The sequence below is a fragment of the Sprattus sprattus genome, assembly GCF_963457725.1.
Source record: "Sprattus sprattus genome assembly, chromosome: 12".
Classification (NCBI taxonomy): domain Eukaryota; kingdom Metazoa; phylum Chordata; class Actinopteri; order Clupeiformes; family Clupeidae; genus Sprattus; species Sprattus sprattus.
Genome location: NC_137910.1, coordinates 21,822,586 through 21,839,640, shown reverse-complemented (window position 1 = coordinate 21,839,640; position 17,055 = coordinate 21,822,586). Strand labels below are relative to the sequence as shown.

Below are 17,055 nucleotides of genomic sequence, written 5' to 3'. Positions count from 1 at the left end.
TTTGGGTTAACATTTACATTTAACACAATTAACATTTTGACCTTTTTTTGTGAGAAACCGCCAACAAGCTTCACTGTGTTTTTCTTTGTTGTTGCACGTTTTATCGTGTTGTTGTTGTTGCTGTTTTACATCTCATCCATGAATCAAATGCGTTTCTAATAATAGCTGATACAGTGAAGCCTCAGATAATGGCACTTGACACTTGACTATTCTCTATCACTCCAATCCTCCATTGAATATCCAAGCTCATTATGAGTACTAAACCTTAGCACAGACAGCTTTACAAATCAACAACAAATACATAAATAGACAACTAAATGAGCTAAAAGCAATGGCAAGAAATGTGTGGCGCTATGGTGCAAATGGTGCACATTTTCCATCCGAAATGGTAGCTATTTCTGTCTGCTCTGGCAGGGCGGCATGTTTGGCTCCGAGCAGAAGCAGCTTCGCGTCTGACGACTCGTCCAGTTAATGCTCATTAGCTACCTCTGGCTGAAGGCTGTGACAGGCCCAGGCTTGTCTCGCTTGATCATGGAAGGATGACGGCTCTGTGTTTAAAAGACAAGGCCGTGTTGTCACACAGAAGCAGATTTTACCGCCAGAGGGAAAGTATTGGAAATTAAGGGCAAAATTGAGCATTATTTTCTCCATCTGCGTCCAGTTAAGCGCTTATCTCTGCCGCAGTTTGGAGGCTTTTGCGCAGGCCAGACTTTACTCCGTATCAGATGGTCCCCAATTTAGGGATTTGTTTGTCCTGCCTGGGGCATCTGTTATCAATTTTCAGCAAGGGAGGGATTGGCGAGCTGGAATGTGGATACTCTGCCCTTCTGTTTAGGGATGCTCTTGTCTCTCAAGGCTTCTCATGTCAGGGTTGTTTTTTTTTCTCATTAATTACATAAAAATAACAGATATTACACAAGATGTCATAGCAGGATTTGATATGCACTTGATGAAACTGCTCTGTCTGCTTACTGCAGTCAACAGTGTCACCCATAGGCTAGTGCCACCTAGCATTACGTAGAGCTGGAGGCTAAAGCTGAAAGCTCTTCTGTCTATATTTAGGGTTTCTCACTCGCTGAACATGTTCCTCTTCTTTTGTCTCCCTCCCCCCCATGTGCTGCTCTCTGGTTGACGGGCCTGTCCACTGCGTGTCTCTTCATACTCTTCCAGGTAAGTCATGTTCACACTTCACACTTCCTGAGTTCACAGCTTTATGGCTGCCAGGCAGCGAATGAGTTGTGATGGCAACAGTTCTAAGTGTGCCTTTTAGTGTGCCTATGCATACTAAAATATTGCAGTCACAAAGTAAATGTCTCTGAGTGATAGCTAGAGGTGTTCTTGCAATTGAGACTTCCACAAAACAGCCGCAACCTGAATATGATTCTAACCAGACACGGTAGTGTTCTTAGCATGGCTTGAAGGCACACTCATATAGCCCAGAGCTTAATCAAGAAGGCATTGACAGTACATGTAGGGTATCTACAGCTGGAGGAATGCAGCTATTGCGACACCTCATTAGTGATGTTTCTTTTTTTTGGCAGTGCTAAGAGATTCTTTTTCAAAAACACTCGTCTTTGCATATCACTTGACATGATGTGCGGATGCTCATTTATGGGTGTTATAATGAGAAGGCCAAAGACAACATCTCTGTCTCCTGCGAATTAAAAAAATATGCAAATGGTCTCAGTCAAATTTGAAAACTTTTCCTAGGTAATGTAATGACATTCACAGCATATGTGTGTGTGTGTGTGTGTATGTGTGTGTCTGTGTGTGTGGGTCAGACACTCTTTGACTAAGCCCTTCCTTTCCTGCGAATTCTGCTCCATTGAAGTTTCCTAATTGAATTACCTCATTACGCCCCTGTCTTGTGTCTGCCACTGAAGTTTCATATGCAGATAACTAAAACAATGATTTGTCTAATGATTTAAATCCCATGTTTGGGGTTCATGTCTGTTTGTTTTCGTTTGCCCGTGAATTTTTGAATGTGATGCCATCTTGGTTCAAGAGTGGTGCAGGACAGAGAATGAACAGTGGCATCTGAAGGGCATCTGTGTGTGTGTGTGTGTGTGTGTGTGTGTGTGTGTGTGTGTGTGTGTGTGTGTGCTTGTGTGTGTGTGCGTGTGGTTAAGTGTTTGTTTGGGATATATACACATACATACACGCATACAATCACGCACTACATACTGACATGAAATATATAAATGCATAAAATATATATCTCACAATATCTCTAGAAAGCCACAATAACTACATTTTTACTCGGAAACGTTGTCACTTAGGCTCACTGTGTGTGAATAAAAGACTCTGTCGTGTTCCAGGGGCTAGTAGTAGCTATATTTCCAAGCATGGACTTATTTTCCTTCTTGCGGTGTTATTGAATGTGACAAGGGTTCTTTTGAACGCTCAGAGTGAACTGAGAAAAAAGTATTCAAAGCAGGCGATGGTTCATTTCAGTGGGATCCCTTCTCCCTCAGTCTATTTATAATACTATAAAGCCTACCAAGCAAAGCAAAGCAACATTAGGTTCTTGTGTCCACATACAAGATGATTCTATTTGATAAGGGAAGGCAGTCATCTTAGTAGTGTATTTGAGTACTGTTTGTATTTCTCTTTTTTATTATTTGAGAAGTGTGTGTGTGTGTGTGTGTGTGTGTGTGTGTGTGTGTGTGTGCGCGCGTTTTTTTGTGCGCGTGTGTTTGGAGTTGATAAACAGCACAGTAGCTGACGTTTTCACACTCGATTTAGAGCAGGGATGAAAAAGCTATCCACTGTGAAGAAGTTTGTGTCGTTTACGGACCGGCAGACATGTCCTCGAATCTAGGAGATATCATGGGAACGTCACACTCGGATGTGGCCTCCGCTCAGCGGACTAGCCCTCCAGCTCTCCGCCCAGCTTTAAGTACAGGCCTCGGAGCGTATCATTGCATGGACCGGCGACGGCGGCTTGGGATGGAGGGGGGGGTGAAAAGTGGGGCTTGGCGCTGTGACAAGGTTGTTTGCAAACGCAGGCCCCAGATTTGTTCTCTCGTTGCGAAAGCAGGAGCCAAAACCAACAGATGGGCAGAGCAAAGGAAGTGCTGGTTGAGTGTCTTTTTTCTTGCTCGCTTCGCAAACGCTTCGCAAACGCTTCGCAAACGCTGTGCAAACGCTGTGCAAACGCTGTGCAAACGCTGCACAGTTACCTCTACTGAGACTGACCACTTGGTCGATTGTGTGACACGCCTGAATCCAGAACAAGTTTTGGAAGGGGGGGGGGGGGGGGGAACAGAGCACCTCCATCCCCACACACACCCTAGCTTGAGAGCTGCCAGTTCTAACACAACCATGATACCCTCCCTTACCTCATCCAAACTGTCAAAAGAATCTCAAGTCACTCTCTCACTAAAGTAACCAGCAAACACCATCACCTTGAAGGGGGAGTGGAAAAACACAACTGAGCTGACTCCTCCCTTTGCTTCTCCTCTCCCACTCTGTTCCTCTTACCCCTCCCATCTTCTCTTCTCCTCTCCTCTCCTCACTAATAGGGCTATCATACCTGCTATGCATTAATAATCCCAGAGCCAGCCCCACAAAGCAAAATCCATTAGATTTTTAATCAGGAAATATGATTGCTTCATACTCCGTCTGACTGCACTGGCTGGCTGCATGGGGATTTAGTGCTGGTTTATGACAACTAGCTGTGGGGGGAAGAGAAGCAAGTGACAGAATGCGAAAAGAATACGTTTAATGATATTAAATCATGCTGAGCCAGAGTGTGCCATTAAAACTCTGTGTGTGTGTGTGAGACAGAAAGATAGAGATAGAGGTGTCTGTTTTTTACAGGGCTGTCAGTACTTTGTGGAGTTTTTTTTAAGATCAGTGTGTGTGTGTGTTTGTAAGTGTTTGTGAGGAGGATTGTGAAGAGTCTTGTCCACACTGCCATCCATCCTCTGGTGTATCCCGCTCACAAATAAGAGTGCTGAAGACTTGGCCACGTTGCACAAGTCTTTCCCTCGATGCGGTTTAACATGTGTGGCGACTACCGATGGCATCCTTCGTCACGGCGGCCTCCAAGACGTTCTCCAAGACGTTCTCCATCTTGGCCGTGTGCTGAACCCCATCTCCTGTCTCTCTCCACACGGAGCCTTCCCAAGCCACCCTTCTTCTCTCATTTATTGTCATATCATGCCAGAGTAATCAAATGCAAAGTATTCCTCCTCGGCTCCCTGGAAGCAGCCTTGTCACTAATTAGAGATGTTTTGTGGGAAGTTTGGAATCCAAGGGACATATTTTTCCCTGGTGGGCTCTTTTTCATCTGGTTCCCATTGTTATTCTTGTCCGAGGCGCATGCTTAGAAACCATGTGCTTCGTCTTTTTTTCGCTCCCTCAATGAAATGACTCCCATCTGGATGTATTGGAATTTTTTTATTTTATTTTTTTTTTTAAATTATGCTTTTTCTTTTTTCTTTAAAGCATATGGTCTTATCCATCCAACTTGGATGGAGAGCATACAGTGGAGTGCATGCCACAGGCCCACAGGCCTCTGCTTTAGAGTGTCTCTTTATTTGGTCTCTCTAGAATTACTCTATTTGAGAACTGTCATGTCCTCCACAGGTGTTCAGCTCTGCGTGCTTGTTAGAGAGCAACCTGTCAGTCCCTGGCCACATGACTCGGTCTTGGTTATGTAAAGCTAGCAGCTATTCTTCACCTAGTGCTAGCTGTTCCCTGGTTCCATCCTCAAAAAGATGCCATTTATCTATAATATAACTCTAAATCAGGCATAACACGTCAAATGCCATTTAAATGACTGCTGAAGCGGTTTTGAAAATGTATGTTTTAAAGCTCAATCTGAACAATAGCAATTGAAATGTATGTGGTTGTAGTTCTGTTTTTAAGTTCCAATTCTGTGACTGTTACTGGAAGCTGGTTGGATGCCAGATTTTAAGTGGCTGCGTAGACTTATTTTTCATCCAGCTAATGTGATGAAAGCAAATAACAGCCAGCACTGCAACAGCGAAGACCTCCTACAGGGAGTCCTTTTATGAAAATAAATGTCTCCCATTGCTCAATGCAGGGCCATGCTTTTGGGGAACACATGCTTTTGAAACAAATTGTTCTCCCTTTCATATTTAACTTCTCTTTATTCTTGTCTTCAGTGCTCTCTTCATAGATGGCTTGTTTCATAGATGCGCTGCCTCCCCATTCATTGGCGTTCTTATTAGCCTAGCTTTTAACAAAGAAAGACAGATTGGCTGTTTTTTTCTCATTTGGATATTATTCATATTTGTGATGTGTGATGAGTCCATATTTACACAATTCCACCAATTCCACCAACTCACATTTCTTTTTTTAGTGCTCGTGCTAAATTGGCTCGTCCGAGTGGCTTTCTTAACTGCCAGTGGATATACCATTTTTTTTTACCACATGTTAAAAGAAACCTTAAGAATGTGTTCAAAATCATGATCAGACAGTTTTGTACGGCTGTCCGCAGTACTGCAAAGGGAGCCATCTTGCTGCATCTTGCCTCATCCTCATCTGTGCATGTCCTTGTCTGCGTGAGGCTGGATTTTATCTAAGGATGCCAGAGAGGCGGACCTGAGGAAGAGGCCCGTGTAGCGGAACAAATCAACCTGTTTCCCTGCCATCTACTTGGGTTGAGGATCCTTGGCCAAAACTCTGGTCTCTGGAGACGTGTGTGTGAGGGGGTGTCCAGGGAGTGTGTAGTCTGAGGCAGTGCTCGAGTTCCCTCGTGGTCCAGTTCAACATCAAAGCCACTAAGACCATGGGGCTTTCCTCTCCTGTGTTAAAAGCTCTCAGGCCAAGTTGTTTCTCTGTCCTCTACTCCTCTTTCACTATATTCCCTTGTGTCTGGCTCTCACACACACTCACACAACACACACTCTCACTCACATAAACACACATACATACACTGTAGCTTTCTTAAACAACTGTAGAGAGGAAATTATTTCACACGTTAATTCATTATTTATTTTTTTTTTTTTTACATATGACTCAACCTCACTATTTTAAAGCAGAGCTTAACGAAATCTCAGCAGACTCTTTTTATGATTTTAGAGCCTCATATCTTAGCAATGGACCTCATTTGTTCTGCAGAGAAGCAAAGAAAGACATTTTTATTTCTTTAAATCTATAATTAAGAAGAAAAACACAACGCACACGGCCAATCACTCATGGGAAAATACTAGTCATCAGATGTCTAAGGTAGCCATTAGTGGTTGTTGGGTGTGGCCCTGTTTTGATTGAGGTTTTTTCAAGGTCTAGATGGAGGAGCCGTATGTCCCTCATTAAAAAGTCACTGTGATAGCAACTCTCTCTTTCCATCTCTCTCTCTCTTTCCATCTCTCTCTCTCTCCCTCCCTCTTTTTTTTAATGAACAAGCTCCCAGCCGGTCTGGGCCATCTCAGGGGCAGCAGCGGAGCATTCATCAGGCGTTTAAGCAAACTATTTAAATGCCTCTCCAGACACAATTAGTTTTCCCTCTGTTTCATGTTTAATAGCCCCCCTCTCTCTTATGAGCCTGTGTGGAGGAGGAGGAGGAGGAGGAGGAAGAGGAGGAGGCAGCTTTCTGGTGTTTCTGGTGCGGCTCTCTAAGCCTCCCCCATGTTGCGCCGGGCATGATGGATCGTGACGATGATTAAAAATTCACCACAACCTCCACAGGGTCAAGAGAGAGTCAGAGAGGGTGTTGAACTGTGCCAGTGAGAGAACATGTCTGTTGTTTTGTGACCTGAGGACACAGGGGCCCCCCCCCCCCCCCCCCCTGCCTCACTGGCTTCATAAAAATCACCAACAACAGATTCTGTCCCAGTTGCAAATAGTCTTTCCCTTATCATACGCCGGGTAACAAACGACCTCAGTGTCCTGTCACCGGGTTGCATCAGACGGCAGACTCTGCTGCAGACTTAAGGGGCCTCAGTAGTTCTTTGGCCTTCTCACAGTTGCTCCAGTAAGAGTCAGGATTTCAAGAGGAGAGGTTCGCGGTCGTTCTTCTTTTTTAGAGGACATTTTTCTCAGACATTATTCTCAGATTGTTTTCTCACTTACAACATAATAATTCCTACTTTATTTAAACCAACAGGCCTCTTGTGATACCTCTCTACTGAGTCAGAGGGAGAGTCTCACTTACAGCATAGTCAAATATCTCAATGGCATTCTTATTTAATTGGTTTTTAATGTAAATGATATAACTGTAAAAAAATTGCTGTTTTTTGCTGTTTTGTGGCCCATAAAACTCTTTGAGAGCTGAAACAATATAACCTTCAAGCCATAAATGTTCTGGTTCTGGTCAAAAGCGTTCAGATCAGTAGGTGTGAATAACTAAATGGCACACCCAGACGCAGTTTGTGCTTTCACAATGAATCATCTGTGCTGATATTATTGGCTTTGAAGTTGCCACCATGCGCCCCGCGGCAACTGAGGCTCTGTGGGTCGGGCAGGCCGCTGGAAGAGGCGGCAGAGCAGGCCCCCCATCCCTGCCGGAAGGTAAGGGTGCTGGAGAGGGCACGGCATCTCGCTAACACAGTGCCATCTCCGGGGCAAAATGTGTGGCAGCACTAACAGGATGTGACAAGCTCCTTCTGCTGTGCGAAGTGCGCTGTGCTGCCATGCCACATGAACTCGGCAGGGGAATGGGCCAGCCCGTGTGTTTGGAATGTCACACGCATACAGCCCTGGTGGAGACGCCCAGGCCTCCCTCATTTCTCTCCCCCCCCTCTCTCTGTGTCTCTCTCTCTCTCTCTTTGTCTGTTTCTTTCTCGCTCACCCTCTGTCTCTTTCTCTTTCTCCTTCCGTCCCTCCCCCTCTCCGCGTGCTCAGTATTGCTACTGTTGGACATCTCGTCAGATCTCAGCCCACTGAGCACCATGGGTAAACTCCATAGCACCCGTGTGTCTCACTTTTTTGCTCCATGACACCCTGTTCTCAAGTACTCAATATGATGTCAGCGTTGGCACAGGCTCTGCACAGTAAACATAATGTGCAATCAGGATGGCTACAGTATCCCACTCTTCCCTAGCAACCGCAGCCCGTGTGGAGATGGAGGCCGGTACTTGTTCATAAGCAGTTCTAACCACCATGGGGTGTTCTGCCAGCTCCGTCAGCCGGCTCCCTGTAATTAACCTAAAACAGCACAGCGGACAGGCAGGCTCCTTCCTTGCAGTGTCCTGGGGTGTGGTTGACAGGAGGATGAGGCATGATACAGTTGCAGAGGCAGTGTATACACACTTGGCTGCTAAATGTGTCTTTGAACCGCGCAAGGCTCTTGCCTTGAATTGCAATCATATCATTAAAGGCATCCAGTGCCAGCTGCTGTCCTTGAAGACCACTCTCTCAAATGCACATGTACACACACTCATTCACAGCACACACACACACACACACACACACACACACACACACACACAGAAACACACACACATAGAAACACACACACATAGAAACACACACACACACAGAAACACACACACACACACACACACACACACACACACACACACACACACACACACACACACACACACACACACACACACACACACACACACACACACACACACACACACACACACACACACAGACACAGACACAGACACACACGTACACAAAAATCATATATGCTGCATGTAGCCACAGGGCGTTAAAGTAAACTGTATGCTCCAATAACGTGTCAAATAATGTGGAGATAGTAAGTGTATTGTTCATCAGCTCTCCTTTGAATTTTTTTTCTAAACTCTGGTGATTTGTGGATTAGCAAGGGAACAGCAATTTCCAGAAGCTGTTTCTGCAGAAGAAAGAGAGCGAGAGAGAGAGGCAGAGAAAATGAGTGAGCGAGAGCAAGAGAGAGAAGCAAAGAGTGTGAGAGAGAGAGAGAGAAATATAAAGTGGTAGAGAGAGAGAAATAAAGAGTGGGGGAGAGAGAGGGAGAGAGAGAGAAAAATAAAGAGTGGGAGAGAAAGCGTGCTGTTGCCCCCCCTGTGAGGATGGAAATGAAATCCAGCGGTGGCACATTTCTTCTCCAGCTCCCATCTGACGCTGGGCCTCTAATAGACACGACTGGCTCGCCACGCTAAATGCCCTGTTATGAATTTATCCCCCCACCCCCACCGCTCCCCGTCCCCCAAACCTAATAAGGACGGCGGGGAAGACATGAGAGCTTTTTAGCGGTTCCCTGGCATAAACACAGCCGGCCACTCGTCTGCGTGTGCCGTGTAACATCAGCCTCCCACTGCAGCTGAGTCCCCCCACCTCTCCACATATCTGCTCCATCCCTCCATCGCATCTTTCCATCCTTCTATCTCTCCATCTCTCCATCCCTCCTCTCCTCCCGTCAGACCAGGTGCTGTGTTTTATGGACGCGATTAGAGCATCGCTGTGATTGTAATTATGAGAGCTCTCCGCACATGCTCTCTGACGTGTGTGAGAAGGGACATAGGGAGAAAGGGAGCGAGTCCAAAGTACCCCTCTGTTGCAATGGATGTGAAAGGGGAAGGAGCGGCTGGCGTGCGTCTCATCATACCTCACCAAAAAACTCCAGAGAACCAACCATGGCTTGAGGCTTTGATAGGCTCTGGGCATGTTTTGAACACAGCCGAAGTTGGCATGGCCTCTAGCCCCGTGTGGCCTTATAGAGGGGTGCAAGGCACTGTGCCACTCCGACTTTACGTTTCAGTGGATTGCATTTCAGCGCCACCTAAAGCAGCACAACCCGCAGCAGCCGCAGCAGCAGCACATCAGAATTCAGATTCAGTTTCTAGTCCACATGCAGGGATGCTGATGTGTTCCTACTCATAGCCAAAGCCTATTTTCCCCATCACAGTAAAGGATGCTCATCTGGGCACGCCTTAATCTCAGGGACATTTACATGGGTAAATAGCACGCCAGTGACAGCCGAGTCTATAAATGAACCAGCGAGTCGAGCGGAGCGGCATGTCCTATCAGAACACCTTGCTCCTGACGGGAGGATGTGGGGGGAGAAATGGGACATGTTGGGGCACGGGTTCCTTACGCACCCGCTGACAATGATGAATGCCCGCTCGGAAACATAAGTGATTTTCTACTCGATTCGTTTGTGTGAGTGTGCGCATGTGTTTATTTATTTATTTATTTATTTATTCATCCATCCATCTATCTCTCCTGCCTAGACGTCTGTCATATTCTGTAAGATTTGTAAAAGCTATTTAGAGGAGGAAGTGAAACAGTGAAGAAGGGAGAGGAGAGAGAGTGGATCCTGGCCTCCACCCTGGAGCTGAGTTGCGTTAGCTGGCCTTGTGAGGTGTAAACAGGGCCTTACCTGGCAGCTTCCTGGGGAGTTATTTTATTAAAAATGTGGACTGTGGAAGTGCAATGTTAACCTCGGTCTGGTAGCAAGGGGAGGTGGACGGCTGAGAGGAATGCTAACTAGACAGGGCCTTTCAAACCCAGCCAAGAGCCTCGCCTCGCCTCGCCTCGCCTCTCTCCAAAATACTGAAGGCAAGGAGACGGAGCAGAGGCTCATACTGCATCCACGTCTGTGCTCATTCTCATGCATACATTAATGTAGACACACACACACACACACACACACACACACACACACACACACACACACACACACACGATTCCAGACAAATACTCTCACACACTGACACACATTCAAGCTATACAGGTCATGTACACATGCACACACTCACAAAATATTATATGGCCAGTGAAAAAGACAGCATTGCAGTGTGTCTGGATACTTCCTTCCCAAGTGCTAGGCAGTATCTCTTTCATTTGTCCTCACACAAGCTGTAGCTGGGGACAGCATCCTTTTTTAGTGGCAATAATACAAAGCCTGTAAAATTGCCAGCTTACTTCATAAAAGTGCTTTATTGGCCCTGACGTTTTAATGATGTTTACAAGGTTTGGGGAAAGGGGAATGTTTCAGATGGGGCGTTATTTTTTTTGCCGTGCTGATGAGACACTGTGCCGTGCCGCGCCGCGCTGCGTGCTGCATCTCCTCTCCCCAAACGCGTTTTATGTGTTGATAAAAGATCGGCATCGTTCCCCCTGCCCGTTTAGACTGCTGGGTCTGGATGGACCAGCGGTGATCAGTCCTGTTATTTCCCCTTCCCCACGTCTGATGGGGAGGAATAATCACTATTAAACTCGGCCTGCTTTAACAGTTCATTGCCATTTATACCATATTCAGACACATTATTTGCTTGTTAAACTCGCTCGAGATGGATTTCAATCTCACTGTGAATTAACTACTGTGTAATGTCTATAGAATTTGCTTTGGTGCAATTTAATTCTCTCTCTTTCTCTGCCTCTCTCTCCTCTCCTCTCCTCTCCCCTCCCTCTCTTTCCTCTCCCTCTCTCTCCTCTCCCTTCCTCTCTCTCTTCTCTTCTCTTCTCTCTCCTCTCTCCACCCTCTCTCTCCTCTCGTCTCTGTATTTGGAGGTGTAGCTGTATCAGATGCTGTGGGAAAACAGTTATGGAGAGAAAGTCAGGCTAAGTGGGCCTCTGCAGCAGAAATATATGTTAGCTTTGTTCCCCGTTTCCCATGGTTAATACAGCTTGAAATTCTCTCACAGATCAATAGTTTCATGACAGGAGAGGCTGCCTTGTGTACAGACTCTGTGGTATGTAAACACACTGCTTGATTAATCTCTAGTGTTGCACCACTGATAGTCAAACTGTGCTGACAGATTCCAGATAATGTCCCGACCTCTCCCACCTCTTCCTCTCCCTTGACTCCTCCTCTGGTTTCCCAACCCTCGATTCCATATGGTTTGATGTGATTCAACACAGGATCTCCTCTCTGCCGTAGCGTGTTGATGGTTTTGATGGTGTGTCCAGATGATGGAAACAAACTTGGGCTCCGTGCTGAGAGTGGGTTTGGCAGAAGTGTGTGATCTGATGTGAAGGGGAAGGCGGGGGATACGTGGAAGGGGGTGAGCACTGCCCCATATCCAGCAGATGGATCTGCTCCACACACTCGCTCCATTAACACGTCCACGACTGGACCATAAATTAGCCCGCCAGGCTTTTCTTTTTCCACAGGCCCCCGCCGCTGAAAAGCTCTTGGCTTCCATCCTATTCACATATCCAGTCAAACAGATAAATCACATTTCTCGCTCTCTCCCATCCCCGAAGACATTTTTTCCCTTTTACTTTCCTTCCTTCCCCCGCTTTGCGCCATCTCAATACTGGGTTTCCATCATATCTGTAGGGCCAGGAAGGTAAACACAGGAGATGGAAGTAGCTTGCTGCGCTGCGCTGAGCAGAGCAGAGATGAGTGGAGAGAGGAAGTGCTGCCCATCTGTAGGAGGAAGAGGCCCCGCAAGGTTACGATGCACCTGGGGACAGGTGGGCTGGGCCTCCAGGGCTCCTAACAGAGCTGCACAGAGTGGATCTGAGCCACTGAGTGGGAAAGGCAGTCAGAACGGCAGGGGCTCAGCTGGGCCAACCCAAGAAGAACTGGTCCAGTGGCTTGGAGTGGGCCTGTGAGTGAAAGAGAAGGAGAGCCTGAGCGAGAGAGTGGGTAGAGAAAGAGAGGAAGAGATACAGCAAGAGAGCTAAAGAGATGTCTTCCCTGAGGGCCGTGTACCGCAGAGAGTGACTGCGAATCCTGCAGATAAGAGACGGGAGAGCTTCTTAGAAATGTTTATTTTTTAGTGTTTAAAATATTTTCTTTTTTGGGTCTCATTGGAACGATACAATGTTAGAAACTTTTGACTCCAGAAACTTTGGCAAAAGAAAAGTGATCAATCAGAAACTAGCATAAACTTATTCTCTAAATGCCCTCTATTCCCACATTTTTCAGAGTTTCCACACCAAGAGTTTATTTTAGTTTTGTTTTTGTCTCTACTTTACAGATAGAACTTGACTAGGGTCATTTTTTTTAGCTTCTCAAATTGTTCCTATCTACACCAAGGTGCAATGTACAGAACTGTATATGTGGAGACCATTGTATGGTTATGTCTGCTGTGTTGCGTTTTTTTGCCAACTCATTTTTATACTATCTGGCAGAGAATATTCTGCTGACTTCATGTTTTTCTCTGTGAATAGCTGGACGGTGAATAGAAGCTCTGCAGTTTTATGCACGATAAAAGGAAATTCACGACATCTCAAAGGTTGCAGTGGCACGGCAGCTGCTCCGACTCGAGAGAGAGTCGAGGGCTCGAGCCACAGGAGGGAGACCATCGGAGAGCCATTCATAACGAGCGGCAAAAATAGACACGGAAGGAGATCTTGTGTGTGATCACCTTTTGGGCCGTTGCTTCAAGCCGCGGGGGGGGGGGGGGGGGGGTGTAGGTCCTGTGTAGGTCCTGTGGGTGGTCACGCTGGGCAGTTTGACCCAGTTCTGCTCAGTGGACCAAGTCCCATCTGCAGGTGAAGTGGCCGTCCAGCAGGAGACACGACAGAGAAAATTAACAAAAGCCCCCCCCCCCCCCCCTTCTTATTGGGAGCTTTCTCTCTTTCGAGGAACAAAATCTGCAATGGCTTCCTGGCGCACAACAAATCACTGCCACAGTGGCAGACAGAGAGAGGAGAAAAGAAGAAGAGAAGAAGATAGACATTGAATGGAACCGAGAGAGAGGGAGAGAAAGAGCTAGCAAGAGGTGGTGACAGAACGAGAGCGAAAGACCAGATATAAAGGCGACTTGGATAAAGGAGTAGGAGTTTTGAATGTGAGGAGGAAAAAAAAGAGGCCTCTGTTTTGTGTGTGTGTGTGTGTGTGTGTGTGTTTCTTTTTTTTTTTTTGTCATGCCGAGGCGTTGATTGCTTTTTGCATTTTATCTGGCGCTGTGCGCAAGCATTAGGCGTGTGAAGGCGTGGTGTGGGACCATTGTGTCTGATGAAGAGGCCATGTTCTCTCCTCAGTGGAGGCAGATGAGATAATATCAGCCATTACATTCTCTCAGAAGTCAGAAAAGCCCAAACACAAAGAAAGCTTCTGCTCCTTTGAGGGGCTCTGGAAATAGGTCTGTGAGTGCATTATTGTGTCCGCGCGCATTAAAGGCACTCATAAATGTGTTACAAGGTTCAAAAACAGGGAGAAAAAAAAGGAAGGGAGAAAAAAAAGTTGCAGAAGAAAATGAGTCGTCATATTTAATTTCTTTCATTTTTCTGTTTGCCAACATCATCAGCATCGAGGCAAGTTTGTTTTGTGTACCTCTGCTTTGTGCGGATGACTTGATGTCTCTGGACAGGTCTAGGAATAATATAAGTTGACATCTCAGATGCTTGTTTAAATCTCTGCTTTAGGGCTGGAAATTGGATTTTTTTTTTCGGGGGACATAAACCAGATATTCTGCTTCACTGATAGGACTGTAATCTTATAATGGAGCCATTATCAGCTGGCAGGTCTCTAGCAAAACTTTTGTGTTTTGCCGTAATGTTAAAAAAGAGGAGAGGCAAGGCATGAATTACTGTCTGTGTGAATTTAGGTGTGAGGCAACATAAATGGAGTCCGCCTTCAAAAATGATTGTGTGCTGACAAGCAGGCAGCAGATATCATAAAACATTTTGGTAGACTTTTGTGTCAAGCCACATTTAGTCAGAGAATCAAGCTTTTGGAAATGTTGACTACCTTAAAATGGTATCCCACTGCAATCGCAGTGCCTATTGTTTTGGGGGGAGGCTCAAACAAATAGCATGCCTTTGCTATCCTGTTCAAACGGCTATGCAAACAGCTACGAAAGAAAGAGAGGCCAACACGAATGCTTGTTAATGCATAATAGGTGTTGTTCATGGGCTGAGAAATGTGTATTAAAATTAGTTTTGACATTCGCTTTGCTGGTTGTCCAGACTGGTTGCGCAATACATTATTCACTCATAATGCAGCTTTCTTTTTGTGCAATGCTAATGCATCTCCTCCTGAGATTGCTTGTCACGTCTCTGGTTGAAACAAACCCAGCGAACACGAGTGACTCTCCACAAAAGCAGACAAAAAAAGGTGAACCTCCATAGAAATTAGCTACAAAAGAACATTTACCTTACCTTACATCTAGTTAGTGCATTGTAAGTGTGTGTGTGTGTGTGTGTGTGTGTGTGTGTGTGTGTGTGTGTGTGTGTGTGTGTGTGTGTGTGTGTGTGTGTGTGTGTGTGTGTGTGTGTGTGTGTGTGTGTGTGTGTGTGTGTGTGTGTGTGTGTGTGTGTGTGTGTGTGTGTGTGTGTGTGAGAGAGAGAGAGAGAGGTTTTTGAGAAACCATGGTGAAGCATACATGAGCTCTCTGTCACCTGAAGAATAGTGCTTTGAAACAGAGAAAAATATGTGCTCTCCAAGAAGAAGATAAATGTTTTTTATGACTCAAGGCCAGGACTTAGCCTTGGAACTGCTCTTCAATTGTGACTAAAGACAAGCAGCGAGAAGATGCGGGGGAACTGTTCACCGCCATGCTATCAACATTCACATTATGGGCTCATTAACAAGAAAAATGGCAGTCAATAAAACCAATTGCACCACAGAATGAACTACAATTAAACAACCTTATTTTGCCCATTAGAGACTTAGCACCCCTGCGGGCCCAGGAAAGATAACTGAGCCTCAGTCTCTCCATCTGCTGTTTCCCTGAATCAAAGGGTGCCAGCCTCAGCACGTAACCCTTCGGCTCTCGCCCCCACACATCGTTTAACATCTGTTAGGAGTCCGGTAGTCATGACACATACGTCGACATTAAACATGCTGGGCAAAGCTGTGGTAAACAGGCAAATATACAGTGGTCTCACAGAAATCGCCATCCTATAAGTAATTGGAGATTATGAGTATTTTCTGTATTATGATGTTAAGTTGCCTAAATTGTTGTTTTTTAAAAGTGTGAGGGTCTCTATACAAGCACATCATAAAACCTCTATGTTTGATTGGATCTACTATTATTTTTGTATTTTCTGGGTTTATGCATGTAATGGATTTATGTGTGTGTGCCTGTGTGTGTGCCTGTGTGTGTGCGTGGCGCACACAGGGATTGACTGGTAGATTAGCGTTGTGTCTTGAGGTGTGCAGGTCTTGAAGCAGCTGCCATTTCACCTCATTGCCAGCATGAGAGAGTTTGGCGTGCAGAGAGAAAGGTTAGTGTGATGGCAAGAGCACTGCTACAGTCTGACGAGGGGACTGCCAAGCTATAGTCCCCTTTAGTATTTCTCTCTATTATCCTCTCTTTCTCCATCTCTCACTCTCTCCATCTCCCCCTTCTCTCTTTCTTTTTTCACTCCCCCTTATTGATCTGAACAGATGGCTGTGGAGTTTTCTTGCTGAATCGTTGCCCAAATGAACAGCAGCACAGTTATGGCAGAAGCCCCACTCACCCACACGCACATCAGCAAACAGGCCGACGAGGAGAGAGGCAAACAGCAAACAGCTAGAGGCACTTCCACACGCTAGTGTTTGTGTAATAATTATCATCGATTTACAAAGAAAGCAGTCTGTTTCTTCTCCTTCCTTCCCTTGTTCAAATATTGACCAGTCCCTTAGACGTCCCCCAAACCCTTAGCATTGTTTCAGTGCTTGATGAGAGTAAGTCTAGAATGTTCTCTGTTCCCTCTCGTCTTCTAGTGGTTGTGGCAGATTTCACCTTTAAATCCTAGCACAGAATTAGATTGATCCAATTATCAGTGGACTCTCCAAACTTTGCCACTGGGGTGAGAAAGAGAATAAAACTAATGTTTGGGTAGGTGTGTGTTTGTGAGGTGGGGGGCTCTGCCTGTTTAGTATGCAGAGCACTTTCTCTGAACCCAGACCACCTGAAGATCTATTTATGTTAGCAAGTAATTGGAGGAATCTCACAGTTGTGCAGGTCAGAGAAAATAATTAGAGCGCTTGGAAGGTGGCAGGCGCCACATTAGGCCACATCAAGGCCTGTCTCCACTATAGAAAATTAAATATGGAAATATGCAAAATATGCAAATGACTTCCCCTTTTCAGGGACAGAAGACCTCCTGGAGTGCCATAGTAACAGACTTGTTACAATTCAGTGCATTGTTATGCATATTTATCGCGCTATAGAAAGCTCATGAGTAAGGTGGACTCTTCTAAAAGCGCGGTCACTAAAGCTTTATCAGTATTGTGACAGGCATTAAATTATTAAATGT

The 17,055-nt window shown here is 45.7% G+C and overlaps 1 protein-coding gene across 4 annotated transcripts in view; it reads left to right on the top strand.

Moving 5' to 3' along the window:
• macrod2 (mono-ADP ribosylhydrolase 2) overlaps positions 1–17,055 on the top strand; it is a 444,340-nt gene that overhangs the window by 254,991 nt on the left and 172,294 nt on the right. The gene's annotated exons all lie outside the window — the stretch shown is intronic.